The 23,452-nt window shown below is 40.3% G+C and overlaps 1 non-coding gene and 1 pseudogene across 1 annotated transcript; both read right to left on the bottom strand.

The window, feature by feature from the left end:
• Positions 1-12,916: 12,916 nt before the first annotated feature.
• LOC117078114 lies at positions 12,917-16,879 on the bottom strand (annotated as a pseudogene).
• Positions 16,880-18,155: 1,276 nt separating this feature from the next.
• On the bottom strand, positions 18,156-18,318 carry LOC117078698. The gene has a single exon (XR_004435126.1). It is a non-coding gene; the product is annotated as a U1 spliceosomal RNA (small nuclear RNA).
• Between the last annotated feature and the right edge of the window lie 5,134 nt (positions 18,319-23,452).

Here is a 23,452-nt window from a genome sequence, read left to right as displayed (position 1 = left end):
CCATCATTTCTTTATTCATTTATTCACTTACTAATGGACATTTGTGTTTCCAGTTTCTCACTACTACAAGCAATATTGCAATGCACACTCTTATATGGGTCCTTTTGTACTAGGAATGGAATTACTTAGTTGAGAGGTAGATATCTTCAACTTTACTATATAGTAATGAGCCACATAACTATATTTTAGTCAACGACAGACTACATATAAAATGATGGTCCCATAAAATTATATTACCATTATTTTACTGTATATTTTTTATGTTTAAATATAAATGTATCTAAACATAGTTACACAGATACTTACCATGTGTTACAATTGTCTACAGTATTAAATGTAGTAACATGCTGTACAGGTTTGTAGCCTAGGAGCAATAGGCTATGTCCATATAGCCTAGATGTGTAGTGAGCTATACCACCTAGATTTGTGTAAATACACTATGATGTTTGCAAAAGGAACAAATTGTCTAACAATGTATTTCTTAGAAGGTATCCCGTCACTAACCAACACTAACTGTATATGCCCAGCTGCTTTCCAAGAAGGTTGTACACGTCTTCAATCCCTTATCTACAATTTTGAAATCTGAAAATTGTCTGAAAATCAAAAGTATTTTTCATGAGTTTGACTTTTTTCACTTTGTTTATGGTGTTTTGGTATTTTTTACTACTTACAATTTTTCAAGGTTATCAATAATTTTCTTTACGGTTGTGCTTGCCTTACTCTTCCAGCCACTATAAACTGGTTTCTGAACCATACCATTCCAATTATACTGCTCAAGAGGTCACCAATTGTGCTTAAAAGCCAAATTTCATGAGCATTTTCAAGTATAATGAAATAACTAGTTTACTTCTGCAGCATTTGATCCTATTCAACTTTTTCTACCTTAGAACTTTCACCTCCCTTAGCTTTGATACCACTATCTCCTTAGCACTTTCAATCTTACTCTCGACCAACGGTCTACACACTATTAGTGGGATGCAGCACTGTGCAGTGGGATTCAGAGTTTTCATTAAAACTACCAAGAATCCATGTGCTGTCATGTCCATCTGTGTGATGTGCTGTGTGTGGTAGGTATGACGTCATGAAAAACTTACTGTGCAAAAATATTGAGTGTTTCAATTAAGGATTTATTAAGGTAAAAATATATTAATGAGTAATTTCCAAATGAATTCGATACAACGATGATGTGACATTAATGCCAATGAACTCAGGGCAAAAAGAACTTAGGAGATAAATTATGTATATGCTACCCCCTACACTAATTGTTACATGTTCACTTCTTTGTTTCTCTCTAAGTGCCTATGTGTCACTTAGACTAGCATGTAGTTAGCTGCTGATTGATGTGTGTCTTCTCCAAAAGGTAAATTTAGTCACAACATTCTCAATCCAAGCACGAAATAAAGGTCAGATACTGCAAAGAAAAACACCTTATTGTGCAATATTTTACAAACAGCATAGTAATACTTGTTTTAGGCAAGTATCATCAATGAATGCTAGAACTAGTGGGTGAAAGTTTGATGAGAAACAAGATATTCTTAAAACATCTTCCTCAAAGGTATTTATTACTTGCAAAGGGAAGAATAGTACCTTGAGAATGTAGAAAACTGGCAGATCTTTCTTTAACCAACTCGTGATCAACATTAATATCACCAGCAATGGCACTAATAAATATTATGTGCCTCCTGATATTATGCACTGAGAAGGACACAAATTACTTCTGTAATATTCCTACTGAAAATGCTTAACTTGAATTAAATTGCATAGAAATATCAGACAAACCCAAAATGAGGGACATTCTAAAAAAACCTGACCTATGTTCTTCAAAAATATTAATGCCATGAATGACAAAGAAAGGCTAAGGAATATGTTCCAGATTAAAGGAAACTAAAGTTGGTGGTTTCCCAAAATGTTAAATATAGAATTACCCAGCAATTCCAGTCCTAGGTATATGCCCAAGAGATTGAAAACAAATAATCAAACAAAACCTTGAAAACATATGTTCGTAGAAGCACTATTCACAGTAGTGAAAAGGTAGAAACAACCCAAATGTCCATCAATGGTTAACTGGATAAACAAAATGTAGTGTATCCACACAATGGAATATTTTTCAGCCAGAAAATGGTTGAAGTAATGCCAAATGTGGATGAACCTTGAAAATACATGCTAAGTCAAAGAAGTCAGACACAAAAGACCACATATTGGATGATTTCATTTACATGAAATGTCCAGAATAAACACATCCACAAAGACAGAAAGCACATTGGTGGTTGCCAGGGGCTTGGGAGAAAGCAGGACAAATTACACGTATTTTTTTTTTACAGAGACAGGGTCTTGCTGTGTCACTCAGGCTGTAGTACAGCGGTGTGATCATGGCTCACTGCAGCCTTGAACTCCCGGGGTCAATTGATCCTCCCAGCTCAGCCTCCCAAGTAGACTACAGGCATGCACCACCACACCTGGCTAATTTTTGTATTTTTTGTTTTGTTTTTATTTAACTTGTATTTTAAGTTCAGGGTACATGTGCAAACTCATGGGAGTTTGTTGTACAGGTTATTTTATCACCCAGATATTAAGCCTAGTACCCATTAGTTATTTTTCCTGATCCTCTCTCTCCTCTCACCCTCCATATCTTCAGTGTGTGTTGTTCCCCTCTATGAGCCATGTGTTCTCATCATTCAGCTCCCGCTTATAAGTGAAAACACGCGGTATTTGGTTTTCTGTTACTGCATTAGTTTGCTAAGGATAATGGTCTACAGCTCCATCCATGCTCCTACAAAGGACATGATCTCATTCTTTTTCGTGGCTATATAGTATTCCATAGTGTATACACACCACATTTTCCTTATCCAGTCTACCATTGATGGGCATTTAGGTTGATTCCATGTCTTTGCTACTGTGATTTGGTTACAATGAACATAAGTGTGTATGTCTTTAAAACAGAATGGTTTATATTCCTTTGGGTATATACCCAATAATGAGATTGCTGGGTCAAATGGTATTTCTGTTTTTAGGTCTTTGAGGAATTGCCACACAATCTTCCACAATGATTGAACTAATTGACACTCCCACCAGCAGTATATGTGTTCCTTTTTCTCCGCAACCTTGCCAGCATCTGTCATTCTTTGGCTTTTTATTTTTTTATTTTTTTATTTTTTTATTTTTTTATTTTTTTATTTTTTTATTTTTTATTATACTTTAAGTTCTAGGTACATGTGCATAACGTTTATATCATGTATAACTCCCCAATGCAATCCCTCCCTCCTCCCCCCTCCCCATGATAGGCCCCAGTGTGTGATGTTCCCCTTCCCGAGTCCAAGTGATCTCATTGTTCAGTTCCCACCTATGAGTGAGAACATGCGGTTTTGGTTTTCTCTTCTTGTGATAGTTTGCTAAGATGATGGTTTCCAGCTGCATCCATGTCCCTACAAAGGACGCAAACTCATCCTTTTTGATGGCTGCATAGTATTCCATGGTGTATATGTGCCACATTTTCTTAATCCAGTCTGTCACAGATGGACATTTGGGTTGATTCCAAGTCTTTGCTATTGTGAATAGTGCCGCAATAAACATACGTGTGCATGTGTCTTTGTAGTAGAGTAATTTATAATCCTTTGGGTATATACCCAGTAGTGGGATGGCTGGGTCATATGGTACATCTAGTTCTAGATCCTTGAGGAATCGCCATACTGTTTTCCATAATGGTTGAACTAGTTTACAATCCCACCAACAGTGTAAAAGTGTTCCTATTTCTCCACATCCTCTCCAACACCTGTTGTTTCCTGACTTCTTAATGATTGCCATTCTAACTGGTGTGAGATGGTATCTCATTGTGTTTTGATTTGCATTTCTCTGATGGCGAGTGATGATGAGCATTTTTTTCATGTGTCTGTTGGCTGTATGATGTCTTCTTTTGAGAAATGTCTGTTCATATCCTTTCCCCACTTTTTGATGGGGTTGTTTGTTTTTTCTTGTATATTTGTTTGAGTTCTTTGTAGATTCTGGATATTAGCCCTTTGTCAGATGAGTAGGTTGCAAAAATTTTCTCCCATTCTGTAGGTTGCCTGTTCACTCTGATGGTAGTTTCTTTTGCTGTGCAAAAGCTCTTTAGTTTAATTAGATCCCATTTGTCAATTTTGGCTTTTGCTGCCGTTGCTTTTGGTGTTTTAGACATGAAGTCCTTGCCCATGCCTATGTCCTGAATGGTACTACCTAGATTTTCTTCTAGGGTTTTTATGGTATTAGGTCTAACATTTAAGTCTCTAATCCATCTTGAATTAATTTTCGTATAGGGGTAAGGAAAGGATCCAGTTTCAGCTTTCTACTTATGGCTAGCCAATTTTCCCAGCACCATTTATTAAATAGGGAATCCTTTCCCCATTTCTTGTTTTTGTCAGGTTTGTCAAAGATCAGATGGCTGTAGATGTGTGGTATTATTTCTGAGGACTCTGTTCTGTTCCATTGGTCTATATCTCTGTTGTGGTACCAGTACCATGCTGTTTTGGTTACTGTAGCCTTGTAGTATAGTTTGAAGTCAGGTAGCGTGACGCCTCCAGCTTTGTCCTTTTGACTTAGGATTGTCTTGGCAATGCGGGCTCTTTTTTGGTTCCATATGAACTTTAAAGCAGTTTTTTTCCAATTCTGTGAAGAAAGTCATTGGTAGCTTGATGGGATGGCATTGAATCTATAAATAACCTTGGGCAGTATGGCCATTTTCACGATATTGATTCTTCCTATCCATGAGCATGGTATGTTCTTCCATTTGTTTGTGTCCTCTTTGATTTCACTGAGCAGTGGTTTGTAGTTCTCCTTGAAGAGGTCCTTTACATCCCTTGTAAGCTGGATTCCTAGGTATTTTATTCTCTTTGAAGCAATTGTGAATGGAAGTTCATTCCTGATTTGCTCTCTGCTTGTCTGTTACTGGTGTATAAGAATGCTTGTGATTTTGCACATTAATTTTGTATCCTGAGACTTTGCTGAAGTTGCTTATCAGCTTAAGGAGATTTTGGGCTGAGACGATGGGTTTTTCTAAATATACAATCATGTCATCTGCAAACAGGGACAATTTGACTTCTTCTTTTCCTAACTGGATACCCTTGATTTCTTTCTCTTGCCTGATTGCCCTAGCCAGAACTTCCAACACTATGTTGAATAGGAGTGGTGAGAGAGGGCATCCCTGTCTTGTGCCAGTTTTCAAAGGGAATTTTTCCAGTTTTTGCCCATTCAGTATGATATTAGCTGTGGGTTTGTCATAAATAGCTCTTATTATTTTGAGGTACGTTCCATCAATACCGAATTTATTGAGCGTTTTTAGCATAAAGGGCTGTTGAATTTTGTCAAAAGCCTTTTCTGCATCTATTGAGATAATCATGTGGTTCTTGTCTTTGGTTCTGTTTATATGCTGGATTACGTTTATTGATTTGCGAATGTTGAACCAGCCTTGCATCCCAGGGATGAAGCCCACTTGATCATGGTGGATAAGCTTTTTGATGTGCTGCTGAATCCGGTTTGCCAGTATTTTATTGAGAATTTTTGCATCGATGTTCATCAGGGATATTGGTCTAAAATTCTCTTTTTTTGTTGTGTCTCTGCCAGGCTTTGGTATCAGGATGATGTTGGCCTCATAAAATGAGTTAGGGAGGATTCCCTCTTTTTCTATTGATTGAATAGTTTCAGAAGGAATGGTACCAGCTCCTCCTTGTACCTCTGGTAGAATTCAGCTGTGAATCCATCTGGTCCTGGACTTTTTTTCGTGGTAGGCTATTAATTGTTGCCTCAATTTCAGAGCCTGTTATTGGTCTATTCAGGGATTCAACTTCTTCCTGTTTAGTCTTGGGAGAGTGTAAGTGTCCAGGAAATTATCCATTTCTTCTAGATTTTCTAGTTGATTTGCGTAGAGGCATTTATAGTATTCTCTGATGGTTGTTTGTATTTCTGTGGGGTCGGTGGTGATATCCCCTTTATCATTTTTTATTGCGTCTATTTGATTCCTCTCTCTTTTCTTCTTTATTAGTCTTGCTAGCGGTCTGTCAATTTTGTTGATCTTTTCAAAAAACCAACTCCTGGATTCATTGATTTTTTGGAGGGTTTTTTGTGTCTCTATCTCCTTCAGTTCTGCTCTGATCTTAGTTATTTCTTGCCTTCTGCTAGCTTTTGAATGTGTTTGCTCTTGCCTCTCTAGTTCTTTTAATTGTGATGTTAGAGTGTCAATTTTAGATCTTTCCTGCTTTCTCTTGTGGGCATTTAGTGCTATAAATTTCCCTCTACACACTGCTTTAAATGTGTCCCAGAGATTCTGGTATGTTGTATCTTTTTGTTCTCATTGGTTTCAAAGAACATCTTTATTTCTGCTTTCATTTCGTTATGTACCCAGTAGTCATTCAGGAGCAGGTTGTTCAGTTTCCATGTAGTTGAGCGGTTTTGATTGAGTTTCTTAGTCCTGAGTTCTAGTTTGATTGCACTGTGGTCTGAGAGACAGTTTGTTATAATTTCTGTTCTTGTACATTTGCTGAGGAGTGCTTTACTTCCAATTATGTGGTCATTTTGGAATAAGTGCGATGTGGTGCTGAGAAGAATGTATATTCTGTTGATTTGGGGTGGAGAGTTCTATAGATGTCTATTAGGTCCGCTTGGTGCAGAGATGAGTTCAATTCCTGGATATCCTTGTTAACTTTCTGTCTCGTTGATCTGTCTAATGTTGACAGTGGAGTGTTGAAGTCTCCCATTATTATTGTATGGGAGTCTAAGTCTCTTTGTAGGTCTCTAAGGACTTGCTTTATGAATCTGGGTGCTCCTGTATTGGGTGCATATATATTTAGGAGAGTTAGCTCTTCCTGTTGAATTGATCCCTTTACCATTATGTAATGGCCTTCTTTGTCTCTTTTGATCTTTGATGGTTTAAGTCTGTTTTATCAGAGACTAGGATTGCAACCCCTGCTTTTTTTTGTTCTCCATTTGCTTGGTAGATCTTCCTCCATCCCTTTATTTTGAGCCTATGTATGTCTCTGCATGTGAGATGGGTCTCCTGAATACAGCAGACTGATGGGTCTTGACTCTTTATCCAGTTTGCCAGTCTGTGTCTTTTAATTGGAGCATTTAGTCCATTTACATTTAAGGTTAATATGTTATGTGTGAACTTGATCCTGTCATTATGATATTAACTGGTTATTTTGCTCATTAGTTGATGCAGTTTCTTCCTAGCCTCGATGGTCTTTACATTTTGGCATGTTTTTGCAATGGCTGGTACCGGTTGTTCCTTTCCATGTTTAGGGCTTCCTTCAGGGTCTCTTGTAAGGCAGGCCTGTGGTGACAAAATCTCTAAGCATTTGCTTATCTGTAAAGGATTTTATTTCTCCTTCACTGATGAAACTTAGTTTGGCTGGATATGAAATTCTGGGTTGTCTTTGGCTTTTTAATAGTAGCCTGATGTGAGATGGTAACTCATTGTGGTTTTGACTTGCATTTTTGTAATGATCAGTGACGTTGAGGTTTTTTCATATTTTTGTTGGCCACATGTATGGTTTTCTTTTGAAACATGTCTGTTTATGACCTTTGTGGGGTTTTGCCATTTTGCCCACCAACCCAAGTCCCACCTCTCAGTATGCTTAAAAAAAAAACAAAAAAAGTATTGTAACCTTGAAAGTACAATGTATCTCAAACTACAGATAGCTCTCAAAGTACTACATAGCACTGTGCATAAAGAACCCAATAGTGCTTTCCCAAACTGATGTATATATAAATTAACAAGAACAAAATTCCGATTATTTAATGAACATAATTTCAATCTCCTTCACTGGCTCCTCATTCTCTGCTCACTTCTTAAATACTATTGTAAAAGTGGGCTTATATTAATACCTACCTCATGTAAGGTTGTTGTGAGAATTGAATGAGTAAGTACATATAAAGCATTTAGTATAGTGCCTGCCACATAGCAGGTGTTCAGTAAATGTTAGAAATTATTATATCGCTGCCACTTTTCCCCAAACTTTTGTTATTGCCTGTAGTCTCATTCTTGGTTAATGGTCTTGCCACTGACCTAGGCTCCTAAACCTATTTTCATGCCGTTTAATGGCTTCAATCCTTCTTAACTCCTCTCACACTCCCCATATTCTTAGTCACCAAAGGCCTATTGATCCTTCTTTAAAATACCTCCAGCCTCCTGGGCTACAGAGCGAGACTCTGTCTCAAAAAAAAAAAAAAAAACTCTCTGGGCTGGGCACAGTGGCTTACGCCTGCAATCCAGCACTTTGGGCGGCTGAGGTGGGCGGATCACCTGAGGTCAGGAGTTCAAGACCAGCCTGGCCAAAATGGTTGAAACCCTGTCTCTACTAAAAATTTTAAAAAATTAGCCAGGCATGGCGGCATGCGCTTATAATCCCAGCTACTCGGGAGGCTGAGGCAAGGCAGGAGAATCACTTGAACCCAGGAGGCAGAGGTTGCAGTGAGCCAGGATCACACCATTGCACTCCAGCCTGGGCAATAGAGCAAGAATCCATCTCAAAAAACAAACCAACAAGAAAACAAGAAAACGTCTCCTAATGTATCACCTGCTCTCTTTTGTTCAGCCCTCATTCTCCCTTGAGAATACTAATGTCCTTCTAGTCTCCCTACCTCTGGCCTTTCCCCGCCAGTCTTCTTTATACTGTAACCATCCATCTAAAACACAGTTTACTCTCCCCTTGAAAGCGCCTCAGCAGCTACCAGTTATTCACATAGTTTGGCATGCAAGGCTCTTCTGTGCTCTGACCACTGCCTACCTATCCAACTTTACCTTCTATCCAATTCTTTTTTTTTTTTTTTTGAGACGGAGTCTCGCCCTGTCGCCCAAGCTGGAGTGCAGTGGCTGGATCTCAGCTCACTGCAAGCTCGGCCTCCGGGTTTACGCCATTCTCCTGCCTCAGCCTCCCGAGTAGCTGGGACTACAGGCGCCTGCCACCTCGCCCGGCTAGTTTTTTGTATTTTTTAGTAGAGACGGGGCTTCAGCGTGTTCGCCAGAATGGTCTCAATCTCCTGACCTCGTGATCCGCCCGTCTCGGCCTCCCAAAGAGCTGGGATTACAGGCTTGAGCCACCGCGCCCGGCTCCAATTCTTTATTCGATACCTATAGTTCAATTATACCAGTCTATTTTCAGATATAAGAATGGGCCATACTGTTTCACCCCAGCATAACTGGGTAGTTTAAATTCTTCTTCCTGAAATATCCTTCCTAACTTTGTGCATTTGGTAAATATGTATTCATTCCCTGTTTCCATTTAATTATCTTCTCTGTGAAGATGTCTCAGATCTCACTCTCCATTGTTATACTTTATCACATTTCATGTTTGTTTCCCCTGCTACTAGATTGCTCTTATTCCTGAAGAGCAAAAGCCATGTCTTATTCATATATTTACTCTCAATGTGTTGTATAGTATCTAGCACATAGTGTGTTGGGAGGGGATGGTTAGTTAATGACTAAATAAACCTCCTCTCTGGCCTTATTTCCTACTATCCTACTGGTTCGATGGATATACATAGCATTTTCTAGCCTCTCTGCTTTGCTGCTGCCAATCTCTGTGCCTACAATGTTTTCCACTACTTCATCTCAACCTACTGAAAACCTGTTTTCTGTGGGGCAGGTGATTCTCATCTCCTGTTGCTACCTTTTCTGATCACCATGGCTAAAAATGATCTCTTTCTTATCCTGATCTCTATTACACGGTGAGATCTTAGGATCAACAAGATCCAAAGATCAATAAGATTTTAGGATCGATAAGATCTAAAGATCAATAATATCTACTCTCTGCCCTCAAGAACTCACTGTCTACCATGGGCGTCCTTAAGCTAGGACAGTGGTTCTTGAGGCCTAGTGAATAAAATAATTACCTGGTGGGATTGTTCAAGATATTTGAGGCCTACCCTCAAAAGATTCTGATTCAGTAACTCAGGTTGCTTTATAAACAAGCATTCCTAGTGATTCTAATGCAGGTGAAGAGTCTGTGCATGTCCTTTGGGAGGTTCATGAACCTCACGAACAACTGTGTAAATATATACATATATGTGTATTTTTCTAGACAGAGTCCACAGTTTGTAGTACATCATCTATGACCTCTAAAAAAGTTTAAAAGCCACTGATCAAATGGGAAATAGATATGTTAACTGACAGGTTACACAACAATTCAGCTAAGTGACAGAAGAGAAATATGAATAAAGTGCTGTGCGAATATAGATCAGAAAGCAACTAAGTGTCCCAGAAAAAGCTAAGAAAAGCTTCATGTGAGGGTAACGTTTTATTTTATTTATTATTTATTTAATTTTGTTTTTAGAGACAGGATCTCACTCTGTTGCCCAGGCTGGAGTATAGTGGCACAATCATATCATATGAAATCATACGATTTCATATAGTGAAATCATAGTTCACTGCAGCCTCAAAGTCCTGGGCTCAAGAGGTCCTCTACCTCAGCCTCTCAAATAGCTGCAACTACAGGTGTGCACCACCACAGCCAGCTAATTTTTTTTTTTTTTTTCAGAGATGAAGGTCTCACTGCCTTGCCAAGCTGGTCTTAAACTCCTGGCCTCAAGTGATCCTCCTGCCACAGCCTCCTGGGTAGCTGAGATTACAGGTGTGTTACCAAACCCAACTTAGGTTATTTTAGCAGGATTTTCTAAAGTGATTATAAATTTGCCAAGTGAGTAGAATACTGGTAATTCTAGGCACAGGAACAGGATATGTAAAGACACAGGGATACAGAAAAGAAGTTTTACTTTCAATATGTCTAGAATATTTGTGAAAGGAGATACATGTGAATAATGAGACTAGAGACACAGGTGGGGCTTTGCATACCAAGTTAAAGAGTTGCTTTGTTTTGTTTTGTTTTGTTTTTCAGAGACAGGCTGGAGCACAGTGGCGCAATCATAGCTCACTGGAACCTCCAACTCCTAGGCTCAAGTGATCTCCCGTCTCAGCTTCCAAGGCACTAAAACTAGAGGTGTGCATTATTATTTATTATTTATTTAGTACAGATAGCGTCTCATTCTGTCACCCAGGCTGGTCTCCAACCCCTGGCCTCAACTAATCCTCCTACTTCAGCTTCCCAAAGCGCTGGAATTACAAGCATGAGCACCACGCCTGGCTTGTTAAAGAGTTTTATCTGTAAATAACAGAGAGACAAAAGAGTGGTTTTAAATTAAGGTAAAATTCACCATTTTAACCTCTTTATTTTTATTATTTATTTATTTTAGAGAAAGGGTCTTGTTCTGGTTGCCAAGACTGGAGTACAGTGACACAATCATAGCTTATTGCAACCTCACACTCCTGGTCACAAGTGATCTTACTGCCTCAGCCTCTCAAGTTGCTGGGATCACAAACCCAAGCCACTGTCCCCGGCTAAGTTTTCTGTTTTTAGTAGAGACGGCGTTTCACCATGTTGGCCAGGCTGGTCTCAAACTCCTGACCTCAAGTGATCCACCAGCCTCAGCCTCCAAAAGTGCTGGGAGTATGGTTGTGAGCCACTGCGCCTGGCCAGGAGATCTATTGTACATCATGATGACTATAGTGGCTTCTAGGGATTGGGAGGAGAGGGAAGAATAGGTGGAGCACTGAGGGTTTTTAGGGCAGTGAAACTATTCTGTATGATACTGTAATGGTAGATACATGTCACTAAACATTTGTTGAAACCCATAGAATGTATAATACCAAGAGTGAACCCTAATGTAAACTATAGACCTTGGGTGGTAATGATGGCTCATTGATTGTGACAAATACCACTGTGGTGTGGGATGTTGATAGTGAAAGAGATTGTGCATGTGTGGACAGGAAGTATATGGGAACTCTCTATACTTTCTGCTCAATTTTGCTGTTAATCTAAAACTTCTCCAAAAATAAGCGTATGGCCAGAAGCAGTGGCTTACACCTGTAATCCCAGCACTTTGGGAGGCCGAGGCGGGCAGATCATGAGGTCAGGAGATTGAGACCATCCTGGCTAACACGGTGAAACCCCATCTCCACTAAAAATACAAAAAATTAGCTGGGCATGGTGGTGGACACCTGTAGTCCCAGCTACTCGGGAGGCTGAGGCAGGAGAATAGCATGAGCCTGGGAGGTGGAGGTTGCAGTGAGCCAAGATGGCGCCACTACACTCTAGCCTGGGCGACAGAGCAAGACTCTGTCTCAAACAAACAAACAAAACACCAGTCCATCCCTTTCCTTGCTATCTAGACTGAGAGGCCTAACTCCTCCTCCTTAACTTTAATAAGCCGTCTAAAGAGCCTCTTTAGTACCTCTTCTTTAGTCTCCCTGTGACGCTTCAACTCCCGCCAGCCTGCTTTACTCTACCCAGACAAATAACCTAATGACTTATATCCAAAAGGTGATCTGAACTGATTAAGGAGGAAACTTTTTTTCTTAGAGATAGGGTCTCACTATGTTGCCCAGGCTGGCCTCAAACTACTGGTCTCAAGTGATCCTCCCACCCCAGCCTCCTGAGTAGCTGGGACTACAGGTGCATGCTGCTATGCCCAGCTATCTTTTATACTTTACCATCTTCTCTGTTTTAAACTAGCATGGTCTGTCTACCTAACCTGTCCATCGTTTTACTATTTTCCAAAAAATTCAAGATTTGAGTCAAACAAAAACATTAAAAATACTAATGGTAAATACTAAGAATGCTAATGTTGGCTGGGCACGGTGGCTCACGCTTGTAATCCCAGCACTTTGGGAGGCTGAGGCAGGTGGATCACCTGAGGTCAGGAGTTTGAGACCAGCCTGACCAATATGGAGAAACTCCATCTCTACTAAAAATACAAAATTAGCCGGGCATGGTGGCGCATGCCTGTAATCCCAGCTTCTCTGGAGGCTGAGGCAGGAGAATTACTGAACCAGGAGGCAGAGGTTGCAGTGAGCCAAGATTGCACCATTGCATTCCAGCCTGGGCAACAAAAGTGAAACTCTGTCTAAAAAATAATAATAATAATAAAAAGAATGCTAATGTTAAAAGTACTATTCTGGAAGGAAAGTATATTAGTCGGAGTTCTCCAGAGAGACAGAACCAATAGGATACATATAGATAGATATATGAGAGGGAATTTATTAGGGGAATTGGCACACATGATTATAGAGGTTGAGAAATCCCACAACAGGTCATCTGCAAGCTGGAGACCCTGGGATGCTGAGAGTATGGCTCAGTCCAAGTCTGAAGGCCTCAGAAACAGGGAAGCCAATGGCGTGTAACTCTCAGTCTGAGGCCAGAGCCTGAGAACCGAAGGTAGGCAGGGAGCACTGGTGTAAGTTCTGGAGTCCAAAGACCGGGAGACCAGAGTTCTGTTGCCCAAAGCAGGAGACAAATGTATCCCAGCTCCAGCAGATAAATCAACACATTTGCCTTTTTCTCATTTTTTGTTCTCTACAGGTCTCTAACAGATTGGATGATGCCTGCCCACACTAAGGGCAAATCTTCCCCACCTAGTCCACTCAGACTCACACAATCATCTCTTTCGGAAACACCCTCACAGACACACTTTAAAATAGTACTTTACCAGGATTCTATGTGTTCCTTAATCCAGCCAAGTTGACATCTAAAATTAACCATCAGAGAAAATATACAGAAGATCTAATTTCTTACAAACTCAGGAAACAAAAGGGAACTACCTTTCTTCAAATGAGCCTAATTTGCATCCATTGCAGCCTGATGTCCAAGAAGCTCTGACCCTTAAACTTCTGTAAGCTGCTTTGACAAGAAATAATTAATTGCATACCTATCTGTGAAGAATAATCCATCACATGATTCAACTTCCATCTCATTAACTCTGCTTTCCACTGCCTAATAATAGTGACTATTGAGCTCTAAGTATGTGCCAGGCATCGTGTTGTGTGGTTTATTTTTTTCATTTAATTCTTACAGTAAGTATCCAATCCTTGATAGATGAAGAACTGAGTTTGGAGAAAGTAAATAATATTTCTATGATCAGGCAGCTAGTACATAGGAGAGCCAGGATCCTTCTTTCAACTATTAAATATTAAAGAAATCTTTTTTTGTTGTTAATAAAACTCTTGTGGTTTCATTGTATCATCTGAACAAATCAATGTCTGGGCAGTGAGGCAGCTGCTTTCTCCTTCCCTTCTTTGGGTTACTAGAGCAACTTCTCCACAGATTTAAAAAAGAAAAAAAAAAAGGACAACCTTTTGCATTACCTAAGTCTTTCCAACGCATGTGCTGTACAACACAAACTTCTCCCGTCAGAAGCAACTAGTCTAGTGTCCAAACTTCATGCACAACACCTTGGTGGCAGCAGCACACTGAGCCCACTCCCGCCGCAGCCCTGCTCATTTGTGCATGACATTTGGAGCATCTGGAAGAGTGGGAATAGTATTGGGAAGAGGAGGGATGAGGAAACAGTATGAGTGCCTGGCTGAGAGGAGGTCAACAGAAGTTGTGCAGGGCAAACAAGCTGAACATGTCATTGGTGAAAGCATCATTGACGTTCTTTAATAGGAACATCTGGTGGAATCCCATGATGAGGTCTTCATCCGCCTTAAGCTGACCCCACAGCCATGCTGATGATGCAGCCATCTGGCGTGAGCTAATGGTCCTGCACTGTGATGCTGTGCTGGATTTTCTGGAACGGAAGGCTAGACAACTTCTCCACAATGGCAGCTTTCCCCTGGAACTGTTGTCCTTCTCACGTAAGGCATGATGCATCAACGTAAATTGCACCTAATTGGGTTCTATCGTTATCAAATAACTGGTAGTAATGTTGAATGAAGCTGGATCCAACCTGCTCCCAAATTGGCTTGTCTCCCATTCTGGAGCATCACCCGGCCTTGCGGAGACCCGAGGGGCTGGCATGATGGCGGCAATGGAGGCGGCAAGAAACCTTTAAAATATGATTGGCATCTCTATATAGCCAATATTTCATTAGAAAAGGATAAGTCATCATAATTCAATTTCTATTTATTTAGTTAGTTAGTTAGTTATTGCAGGGACAAGGTCTCACTATGTTGCCCAGGCTGATCTCAACTCCTAGGCTCAAGTGATCCTCCCACCTCAGTCTCCCAAATTGCAGGGATTATAGGCGCAAACCACCATGCCTGGCCTATAATTAAACTTCTATCCATTTTTAGTATTTTTAGTTTTTTGTGACTTTTTGTTTTTTGACACAGATAGATATTCATAGATATTTTCACTCTACTGCCCCGGCTGGAGTGCAGTGGTGCCATCATAGCTCACTGCAACCTAAAACTCCTGGGCTCAACAAATCCTACAGCCTCAGCCTTCCAAGTTGCTGGGACTACATTAGTGCACCATCATTTCCAGCTAATTAAATTTTTTTTTTTTTTTTAGAAACAGGGTCTCATTATATTGTCCAGGCTGGTCTCGAACTTCTGACCTCAAGCAGTCCTCTCACCTTGGCCTCCCAGAGTGCTAGGATTACAGGTGTGAGTCACCGTGCCTGGCCTTCTATTCATTTTAACTTGAAAGCATACTTTCTTTCTATTTAACCTTGCTTCCTGTAAGCTTCTCATTTTTGAACTCAAGCCAGGTCCCCACACAGGGTTAGTTTCTCTAGTTCTCAGTTTTTATAATTCATGACTACCACTCTATTGACTGTGTCCATAACCCCCGGGGCCTCCTCTCTGTTGCCGCTTGTAACCGGCCTTAACTTGTCCTCTAGGGTCTAAGATTCATATCTATATTTTTCCACATTCCCCTTTTTTTGTTCTTTTTCTTTCTTGTTCTTTTCTACAGAGCCGGGGGACTACTCACCTGGCTAAACCAGAATGACACAGATTGCCTCATAAACTGGAATTCTGGCAGCCCGAGAGCAAAATATCCCAGGTCACAAATGACAGAGGACTGTACAAGCAATATATTTTTTGTGACTTTTTTTTCTGATGGCTGCTAGAATGAAAAATAAAGAAATATTACATCTCTAAGAGTAACCATTAATTCTTCAATATTATTTCAGAGTAGAAATCAATTTAATAAGTCCCCAGCACGGTGATAATAATTTTTCTGCTGTTGTCAACCAATATCAAATATAAAGTACTAGTACAGAAACAGCTATAAGGCTCCTTTCCGGCTGATCAGCTCCTCTCCTCCACTCCATTGCCAGCATTAGCACCTCAGTATCCAACGATTCCAATGTTCTTTTATCCTGTAACAAATGGTAGCCAGAACTCAATATGTGCCAGATTTATCATCACGGCAATTAATATTCTTAGGGTTTCATAACTGGAGCTCTACACCTCTGATTCACTCTCATTTTTGCTTTACATTTTCTCTTCCATGCTTCTAGCTATGTATCTTATTTATACAGCGATAAAATTACATCAAATATAGCTAGGGTAATTAAGATGGAACCCTCACACTAAAGCAGATTCCAAGTAGTCTCTGTATATTGTGGATTGCAAATGGTCCTGGAAAAGAATATAAAAAGGTCATTCCAAAAAGTCAATACATGTTTTTAGAGATGAGTTCTCACTCTGTCACCCAGCCTGGAGTGGAGTGGTACAATCATAGCTCACTGCAGCCTCGAATTCCTGGGCTCAAGTCATCCTACTGCCTCAGTCTCCTGAGTAACTGGGACTATAGGTACACACCACTATGCCCGGCATCAGTACATTTTTTTAAGCTCCAATTTTCTAATTACAAACAGACAAAAAATTCATCACAATATACTGGACACAGCCCAAGGAAAAATCTGTTTGATACTAAACTGCATTCTTACCAAAATTATGATCTATAGTCAACTTTAATTCTAGTGGGGGCATTAATAACTTATCACACATACCAATTTCACGCTTGTCATAGTCACAGTATTCCAAAGCTGTCAAATTACTTCCCAGCTACCAATATCAGTTCCCAAATTTCACTGAGATCTAAACAAAACAATTCAAAAAGTTTCCTTAATTTACTGCCTAGGAAAAATATATATAATATATATTTAAAATTTTTATGTATCTATTTATATGTATATAATATACATATAAATATATAGCATATATAAATATATTTATATATTATATATGCTATATTATATATATATATATTTTTTTTTTTTTTGAGATGGAGTCTCACTCTGTCACCCAGGCTGGAGTGCAGTGGCATTATCACGGCTCACTGCAAGCTCCACCACTCAGGTTCATGCCATTCTCCTGCCTCAGCCTCCCAAATAGCTGTGAGTACAGGCGCCCGCCACCACGCCCGGCTAGTTTTTTGTATTTTTAGTAGAGACGGGGTTTCACCATGTTAGCCAGGATGGTCTCGATCTCTTGACCTCTGATCCACCCGCCTCGGCCTCCCAAAGTGCTGGGATTACAGGCATGAGTCACTGCACCCGGCTGGGAAGAATATTTTCAACAATAATGACTCTAGTTATGTTCTGGATTCCAACTAACCACATAGATTCCAATATTATCTTTTTCTTATACAACTAATTGCATCCTATGCTTGAGCCAAAACTAGCCACCATTCCCTAAAACCTTCCAGCTTTTGGTCATGCCATCCATTCAGCCTCTATCACCTCTCCTTACCTGAACTCTGGTCACCTCAAACCATGAACTGTGCTGTTTTTTCCTCCATGGCCAAGCTCTCATTTGAGGCTTTTTCTCTCTCTCTCCTCTCTCTCTCTTCTCTCTTCTCTCTCTCTCTCTCTCTCCTCTCTCTCTCTCTCTGTCTCTCTCTCTCTCTCTCTCTCTCTTAGAGACAGTGGTCCTGCTCTATGTTGCCCAGGCTGGCCTTGAACTCCTGGGGCTTCAGTGGTCCTCCCACTTCAGCCTCCCGAGTAGCTGGAATTACAGGTGCACACAATCATGCCCAGCTGAGGCTGTTCATTTTCCTTTGCTCATATCTCCCCATAAGTCAAGATCAGGTTATCATCTTCTTGTATCTTCTTCACTGGATCCCCAAGGTATTATTTTACCATCTTACCTCAATAACCTCTTTCTTCAAAGTTCATAATACTCAATTTTATGACTCTCTCAATGTTAAACGAAAATCTCAATTCTCCCCCCAACATTCACTGAGGACTTTCGTACCAACTGTTTTTCTTTTCTCATCCTGAAAGCCTTCATTATCCCCCTTGATGATCTAACACCCAGACCTCATGGATCCTTGACATACCCTATTCTAATTTCTTGATCTTAATTCCATTTCAATCATCCATTTCTTTTTTTTTTTTTTTTTCAGGGGAAAGCACAAACTCAGTCTCTCACTACCACACATTATGCAGTCGAGTTTCCTGTATTTGGGGAAATCGCAAGGGCCCGCACACCCAGAATGCAATGGATGGCCTTACCCTGAGAAAACCACCTTTGTGATCATGGTATCTCCCCTGCCAGGTATCAATTATTTGTTTCTGGAGTGACACTTGGAATGGCTCTGCTTCCAAAACCAAACACAGGAGCCACTCTCAGAACTACTTGTTATTCTACCTCTCCTAAACCTTATACTCCCTGAATTTACCCTTCAACTGACTCAAGGCCTTTAATTCATTAACCCTCTTACCTATTTTCCAAAGCCATCACGTACTTTTGGGCGTTGCTGTTGTTGTTGTTGTTGTTGTTGTTGTTGTTGTTGTTGTTTTCGGGGGGGGACTGGAATTCTTTTATTTTAAAAAAGATTTTTATTTCCACAGGTTTTTGGGGAACAGGTGGTGTTTGGTTACATGAGTAAGTTCTTTAGTGGGATTTGTGAGATTTTGTGCACCCATCACCCGAGCAGTATACCCTGCACATATTTGTAGTCTTTTATCCCTCACCCCCTTCCCACCCTTTCCCCCTGAGTCCCTAAAGTCATTGCCATCACATACTTTTGGACTGCACTTCCTTGTCTACTTAGGAAAGAGTCTATGGACAGTGGGACTTCAATAAAAGTAACAAGCACTCTCTATTCTCCTATCCCCTTGATTTTCCACCACACCTATTATGTCAATTCTCACCCACAAATCAACCAAACTATTTATATTCTCCATTCCTGCTTACAAAGTACTGCTGAGTAAAATTATATACTTCTGGTCACCAGCTTCCCTTCCATCCTCCACTCCTAACAGAATGTTCTTTTTTAAAAGTTGGCAAATAAAAAGTATAGATATTTATGGTATACAATATGATATTTTGAAAGATGTACACATTGTGGAATGGCTAAATTGAGCTAATAAGCAACATATGCATTACATCCCATACTTTTTTTTTGTAGTAAGAACACTTAAGAATGATCTTTTGGCCGGGCGCGGTGGCTCAAGCCTGTAATCCCAGCACTTTGGGAGGCCGAGAGGGCAGATCACGAGGTCAGGAGATCGAGACACCCTGGCTAGCACGGTGTGAAACCCCGTCTCTTCAAATACTAAAATACAAAACTAGCCGGGTGAGGTGGCGGCGCCTGTAGTCCCAGCTACTCGGGAGGCTGAGGCAGAAGAATGGCGTGAACCCGGAGGCAGAGCTTGCAGTGAGCTGAGATCTGGCCACTGCCTCCAGCCTGGGTGACAGAGCGAGACTCCGTCTCAAAAAAAAAAAAAAAAAATGATCTTTTAAAACATAAATTAGTGGCGGGTGTGGCGGCTCTCACCTGTAATCCCAGCACTTTGGAAGGCCAAGGCAGGCAGATCACGAGGTCAAGAGATCGAGACCATCCTGGTCAACATGGTGAAACCCCATCTCTACTAAAAATACAAAAATTAGCTGGGTGTGGTGGCATGCACCTGTAATCTCAGCTACTCGGGATGCTGAGGCAGGAGAATCACTTGAACCCAGGAAGCGGAGCTTGCAGTGAGCTGAGATTGTGCCACCGCACTCCAGCCTGGTGACAGAGTGAGACCCCATCTCAAAAAAAAACAAAAACAAAAACAAAAAAACATAAATTAGGCAGGACTTCTGGAATGGCAGAGGAACTCAGCAAATCCTCTCTTCCTTAAAACAATGATAAAACTGGAAAAATTGTCAAAAACAATAATTTCAGGACTCTGGAAATAGACAAAAATTAAATTAAGAAGCATTTAAGAAAACCTGTGGAACCTTTGGCTAAGAACAGTGGGAGACTACGGGGCTGCTTCTATCTCCCCTGCTCCCACTAGGTCCCTTGGAGCTGATTTTACAAGAAAAGTCAAGGCAAGCCATAAAAAATAACAATTTAGATGCTGGAGGGGAATTACTTCATAAAGAATGAGCACCAAAAAAATCCTATACCCAGGGGTGTTTAAAACAATAGCTAACTCAATTTCATACAAACATGGGAAGCCAATATCACAGTTACCTGAAGTTACAATATTGGTTGGAGCAAGCAACAGCATAGCAGATCTGCCAGAAGTTTACAGAGAGATCCAGAAAACAGGACAGTAATAGTGGGGCTTGATAAGCACCTTCAAGGCCCTCGTTGTCTAGGAGGCTGTGTGCATGTGCAAGGCTGCACTGAAGTTCAAGGTACCAGAGAGGGGCCTAGTTATTTACATTTCCTTGGCTGAATGTGAGGCCTTGCACAGGCACAGGACATGAGAAGGCCTATCAGGAAGTAAAAGTCATGGAAGACTTGTAAACTCTCCAAACTTTGAATGTGTTTCCCAACCACACACAACTTCGTCAGCAAAGGGCAGAAGACATACTGGCCCAAGGTGTTTCAGGACAACCTCCAGCAAATTATTGACTGACCACTAAGTTACCCTGACCCAGATATGATACCTAGAAAGCCAGGCTTAGAAATGAAAAAAAATATATATTTTATTTTATTTTATTTTTTGAGACAGAGTCTTGCTCTGTTGGCCAGGCTGGAGTGCAGTGGCACAATCTCAGCTCACTGCAACCTCTATCTCCTGGGCTCAAGCAATTCTTCTGCCTCAGCATCCCGAGTAGCTGGGATTACAGGCATGTGCCATGAAGTCCGGCTAATTTTTGTATTTTTAGTAGAGACGGGGGTTTCACCATGTTGGCCAGGCTGGTCTCCAACTCCTGACCTCAAGTAATCCGCCCACCTCGGCCTCCCAAAGTGCTGGGATTACAGGCATGAACCACCGTACCCGGTCAATTTTTTTTATTTAACTGAGCAAAAGTCTGGGTACGGTGGCTCATGCTTGTAATTCCAGCACTTTGGAAGGCTGAGGCAGGAGAATCGCATGAGGCAAGAAGTTCAAGACCAGCCCGGGCAACATAAGGAGACCCTGTCTCTACAAAAAAAAATTAAAAATTAGCTGGACATGGTGGCACGTGCCTGTGGTCCCAGCTACTTGGGAGGCTGAGGCGGGAGGATCACTTGAGCCCAGGAGATTGAGGCTGCAGTGACCTATGATCACACCACTGCACTCCAGCCTGGGCAACAGAATGAGACCCTATCTCTGAAGGACAGGAGGGGAGGAGGGGACAAGAGGAAAGGAGAGGAGGACAAGAGAGGAGAAAGAAAATACAACAGAGGGGTGGAGGGGGATGGGGCAAAAAAAAAAAAGATAAAGGAAAGCTACAACAATCATTAGGGAGTGGGGATCAGAACGCTAAGCTTAACATTCTGAGGAACTGCAAGACTGTTTTCCAAAGTAGCTACACTCATTAGGATGTCTATCATAAAAATGATGGACAATAAGTAAGTGTTGGCAAGGGGTGGAGAAAACTGAAACCCTCAAACTCTACTGGTAGAAACGTAAAATGGTACAACCAATGTAAAAAGCCTGTGCTTTGGAAAACAATGTGCCAGTGCCTCAAAAGGCTAAACATTAGAGTTACTCTATGACCCAAAAAGCAGAAACAACCCAAAACGTCCATCAACTGATGAATGGATAAGTGTTATATATATATATCCATACAGTGGAATATTATTCACCCATAAAAAGGAGTGAAGTACTGATACATGCTATAACATGGATGCCTTGAAAACATTATGCTAAGTGAAAGAAATCAGACACAAAAGACCACATATTATATGATTCCGTTTATATAAAATGTCCAGAGTGTGCAAATTCATAGAGGCAGTAAGTAGATTAATGGCTGCCAGGGGCTGAGGGCAGGGGGAAATGGAAAGTGCACACTAATGGATATAGGGTTTATTTTTGGTGTGAGGGAAATGTTCTGGAATTAGATAGTGGTGATAGTTGTACCACCTTGTGAATATATTAAAAACCACTGTGTTATGCATTCTAAAAGGATGAATTTTATGGCATGTATATTTCAAATTTTAAAAACACCTAGTGCTAAGTGAAAGCAAAAGGCTATATAGCATATGATTTCATTTACATAAAATATCTAGAAAAGGCAGATCTACAGACAGCATATTAGTGGTTGCCTGGGGCTACAGACATGAAGCAGGATTGACTGCAAAAGTATATAGGAGATCTTTTAGTTTGATGGAAATGTTTTAAAACTGGATTGTGGACATAGTTGCACAACTATAAATTTACTAAAAAGTTTTGAATTGTATATTTAAAATAGGTGAATTTTATGCTATGTAAATTAAACTTTAATAAAGCTGTTTTTTAAAAAAAGAAAATATAAGTCAACTAGGACTCCTTGGAGAAATAGCAAGTCTGAGGCAGGAAATATATAAACCTTGTGCCAGGAATCAAGCAAGCTATGGAACATTAATGAGTCATGTCAGGAACATACAGGAGGCAACACATTGGCAAAAGATGGTAAAAATTGAGCATTAACAAGAACAATGAATGCAGTCAATTAAAACCCATTGAATACATTTTTTAATTTTTAATTTTTATGGATACATAAATAGATATACATAAAAATTATTTAAAATTTTTAATTTTTATGGATACATAAATAGATGTACATATATTGTGATAGACATTTTTTAAAGAGTGGTTAATAATGACAGGGAAAGAACAAACATATACAACTCATTGGATATCATTGAAAGTAAGTAGAGCACCAACTCTTTACTCTGAAAATTGGCAATTAAGGAAAGAATTAATCATGTATTCTGCCTTCCCTGTAGGAGTAACACAGTAGTCCTAGTTGATGAGGGAAAGCTTACTTTCAGAAGAATTCCAACTAATTAATGTGGAGAACAAAATTAGGGAATCACTATTTTGAAACTACTAGTAAAATGATTAATTCCACCAATGGTCATCAACAGATTAAACTATTAGATGAAAAGTTGATGGGAAACATAATGAAGGAGTTAGGCAGGGCATGGTTGCTCATGCCTATAATCCCAATACTTTGGGAGTCTGAGGTGGGAGGATCACTTGAGCCCAAGAGTTTAAGACCAGCCTGGGCAACATATAGAGATCCTGTCTCCACAGAAAAATAAATAAATAAATAAAATTTAAAAATTAGCCAGGGCTACACCTATAATCCCAGCACTTTGGGAAGCCGAGGCGGGCAGATCACTTGAGGCTAAAAGATTGAGACCAGCCCGGCCAACATGGTGAAACCTCGTCTCTCCTAAAAGTAAAAAATAAAAAAAAATAGCCAGGCATGGTGGCACACACCTGTAATCCCAGCTATTCAGGTGGCTAAGGCAGGAGACTCACTTGAACTTGGGAGGCAGAG

Source organism: Trachypithecus francoisi, unplaced genomic scaffold (genome assembly GCF_009764315.1).
Source record: "Trachypithecus francoisi isolate TF-2019V2 unplaced genomic scaffold, Tfra_2.0 Lachesis_group6, whole genome shotgun sequence".
Lineage (NCBI taxonomy): Eukaryota > Metazoa > Chordata > Mammalia > Primates > Cercopithecidae > Trachypithecus > Trachypithecus francoisi.
The sequence above is the reverse complement of the archived record's forward strand: the minus strand, read 5'-3'. Positions and strand labels throughout refer to the sequence as shown.